Raw genomic sequence first — 4,102 nt, forward strand, 5'->3', positions numbered from 1 at the left:
TATATATAACAGAAAAGCCTCAAAAATGGTCAGAATTAAAGAAAAATATACAGAGTTTTACAATAATGATTGGAGACATCAATTCCTCATCTTCAATAAATAGAAAAAACAACTAGACAGCAGATCAATAAGGAAATGGAGAATTTAAGCAATGCTAGAAACAACCTACATGTAAGACACATGTATAAAACACTCTATCCATAGGCATCCCCATAGCCTAGTGGTTAAGGGAAGCCTGACCCCACATAGCTAATCATTTACAATAATGATTGGAGACATCAATTCCTCATCTTCAATAAATAGAAAAAACAACTAGACAGCAGATCAATAAGGAAATGGAGAATTTAAGCAATGCTAGAAACAACCTACATGTAAGACACATGTATAAAACACTCTATCCATAGGCATCCCCATAGCCTAGTGGTTAAGGGAAGCCTGACCCCACATAGCTAATCATGGTTCAAGTCTTCGCCCTAGTGACTTGAAAAACACTCCAGGCATGTGTATGTGTGAGCTCTAAATCTTAACAGGGTGGAGAAATGGAGGCCTCGCTCTGGGCCAGCCAGACCCAAGGCCACCGTGTCCTCATGGTAGACTGGACCTGGGTGGCAGGCTCCAAGATTCTGGGAGAAGAAGGGGTCTAAGATGTCCAGCAGCACCATCCAGGTGAGCTTTGTGTACTAGCACTGAAACCAGCTCCAAAACTGGACCTGAGCTCCAAGGTCCTGAATTGTTTTACCATCCTGGAGCTCACAGCTCCATTATTTGCCACAGCCCAGACAAAATCAGAAGAGTCCCAGAAAGAAGAGGCTAACTCAGGATAGGAGCCACTTATTGAAACTCATCAGGATGATGTCTCTCATAGATTCATTACCCTAGCCAGGATGATGTCCACAGAAAGAGCCAACAGCTTTGCTCTAATCTGAGAGCCATCCTATGGCAGCACCATGGAGAACCTCAGCTCAAGACTGAAGTTCACTTGTTGACATCATGTTGGGTCAGACAGATGTAGATCACCCATTGTGGAGGAATGCACAGATACTTTCAGACTGGCTGGACACTCAGCTCAACATCACTGAAAATGAATGTCACAACTGCAAAAGCTCTTTGGAGATCTTAGAGCAAATGAATGAGGATGACAGTGAGCAGCTACAGATGGTGTTAAAGAGGTGGAGTTAGAGGTGGAGGGGCTAATCCAGGAGCTGGAATATGTGAAAAAGAACTGCAAGGTGGTGACAGAAAATCTTGAGAAGGTCCAGGCTGAGGCTGAGAGACTGGATCAGGAAGAAGCTCAGTATCAAAGGCAATACAGTGGATTTAAACAACAACAGCTGGAGCTGGATGATGAGCTGAAAAGTGCAGAAAACCAGATGTACTATGTCCAGATGCAGCTGGACATGCTGAAGAAAACCAATATTGATCATAATGCTAAATGTTAATGGATTAAATTCTCTGATCAAGAGACATAGACTGGCTGAATGGATTAAACATTAGAAACACTCCATCTACTGCCTACAAGAGATCCATCTAATGGAAAAGACATACATAGACTGAAAGCGAAGGCCTGGAAAAAGGTATTCCATGCAAATGAAAAGCGAAAAAGAGCAGGAGTTGTTATACTTATTTTGGACAAAATAGGCTTTATGACAAAAATAGTAAAAAGAGACCAAGAGGGCATTATATACTAGTAAAAGGACTAATTCACCAAGAAGATATAACACTTACAAATATCTATGCACCCAACTCAGAAGCACCTAAATATGTAAAGGAAAGACTGCTAGATATACAAGGAGAGATAGACTGTAACACAATAATTGTTGGAGATTTCAACACCCCATTATATCCTTTAGACAGGTAAACAAGATAAAAAGCAAAGAGATTCTGGACCTAGATGATAGCATAAATCAGATAAACTAGGTAGACATCTATAAAACTTTTCAACCAAAAAACACAAAATATACATTTTTCTCAGTTCCACATGATACTTTCTTAAAGATTAACTGTATGCTAGGACACAAAACCAGCTTTTACAGACCCAAAGGTGTAGAAGCTATATCCAGCATCTTCTCCGACCATGATGGAATTAAACTTGATATTAATCTCAGGAAAAACCCTAGAAAATACCCAAATACATTGAAACTAAATAACCTACTTCAGAGTGACTTTATGGATACTGAAGAGATTAAGACTGAAATGAAAAGATTCCTCGAAACAAATGATAATGAGTATAAAATCTCTATAATTCATGGGACACTGCAAAAGCAGTGGGAAGTTCATAGCAATTAGTGCACACAAGAAAAAGATGGAAAGGTGGTAAAAGAACAACCTAACATCATGCATTGGGGAATTGGAAAAACAACAGAAAAATCCAAAAAAATGCCAGGAGGAAAGAAATAATAAAGATTCAAGCAGAAATAAATGAAATAGAAAATAAGTGAACTATACAGAAAATAAATGAGAGTAAAAGCTGGTTTTTTGAAAACATAATTAAGATTGACACACCATTAGCTAGACTAATTAAGAAGAGAGAAAGGAACCAGATACATCAAATTTGCAATGAATCAGGCAATATTACAACAGACATAGTAAAAATACAAAACATCACTAGACGATACTATGAGTTACTCTATGCCAACAAAGAAGAAAACCTGGATGAGATGGACAAATTCCTGGACACATATAATCTACCAAGATTGACAAAGGAGGACATAGAAAGTCTAAATAGACCTGTAACAAGCAAGGAGATTGAACCAATAATAAATAACCACCCATCAAAGAAAAGTCAAGGTCCCTATGACTTCAATGCTGGATTTTACAAAACCTTTAAAGAAGAGGTAACCCCCATTCTACTCACACTGTTTCTAGAGATCCAAAAGGAAGGAACCCTTCCAAGTTCATTCTATGAAGTCGCCATTACCTTTATTCCCCAAATAAATAAGGATACAACAGAAAAGGAACACTATAGACCTATATCTCTGATGAATATATGTGCAAAAATCTCAACAAAATACTTGCTAACCATATTCAACAGCATATAAAAAAGGTTATTCATCACGATCAGGTAGGCTTTATTCCAAGGATGCAAGAGTGGTTCAACATATGCAAAAACATAAATGTAGTACACCATATTAATAGAAAGAAAGATAAAAATCACATGATCATTTCTATTGATGCAGAAAAAGCATTTGACAAAATACAACATTCCTTTATGATTGAGACTCTCAGGAAAATTGGCATAGAAGGATCATTTCTCAGCATAATAAAAGCTATCTATGAAAAACCTATAGCTAATATTATACTGAATGGGGAAAAGCAGAAAACTTTCCACTAAAAACTGGTACAAGAGAAGGCTGCCCACTTTCTCCACTCTTATTCAACATAGTACTGGAAGTCCCAGCCAATGTGATCAGACAAAAAAGAAAAAAAGAAAATTAAAGGCTTTCCAATAGAGAAAGAAGAACTGAAATTATCTCTGTTTGCAGATGACATGATTGTATTCATAGAAGACCCAATAGTATCCATGAGAAAACTTCTTGAAGTAATAAATGCATGAAGTAAAGTGGCAGGATACAAAATCAACTTACAAAGATCTATAGCATTTCTACTTGGGACCAGCAGTTAGAGTAATGGCCCTGTCATTGGATTCCCGTGTAGTTGACTGCAGTTCGAGTCCTGGATGCTGTGGCTTAAAACTCACGCTGGGTGTGTGTGCATGCGTGTGTGCCCAGGATCCCGAAAGGAGAATGGAGGAGAAGGGACTGTGGTGTGGCCATCCCCCCTGGGGCGTGATTTCTCGGTTCCTATCTCTATCTCTCTTTGTCTTTCTGGCAAGCACACATGCCTTATAGTAAAAACCTCTAAAAAAATCTATAGCATTTCTATATGCAAACAACAAGCAGACAGAAACAGAACTGAAGAAAGTAATTCCATTAACCATAGCCACAAGAAGTATAAGATACCTAGGAATAAAACTAACCAAGGAAGTCAAAGACCTCTACAAGGAAAACTATGAAATCATTAAAACGGAAATCAAGAAGGATACAAAAAAATTGAAGGAAATCACATTTCCTAGATTTGCAGAATTAATATAATCAAAATGGCA

The 4,102-nt window shown here is 37.9% G+C and overlaps 1 pseudogene; it reads left to right on the plus strand.

Moving 5' to 3' along the window:
- The first annotated feature begins 135 nt into the window (after positions 1 to 135).
- Positions 136 to 1,730, plus strand: LOC114004458 (beclin-1 pseudogene; annotated as a pseudogene).
- Positions 1,731 to 4,102: the final 2,372 nt, after the last annotated feature.

The sequence above is a fragment of the Tupaia chinensis genome, unplaced genomic scaffold (genome assembly GCF_000334495.1).
Source record: "Tupaia chinensis unplaced genomic scaffold, TupChi_1.0 Scaffold000640_1, whole genome shotgun sequence".
Taxonomy (NCBI): Eukaryota; Metazoa; Chordata; class Mammalia; order Scandentia; family Tupaiidae; genus Tupaia; species Tupaia belangeri.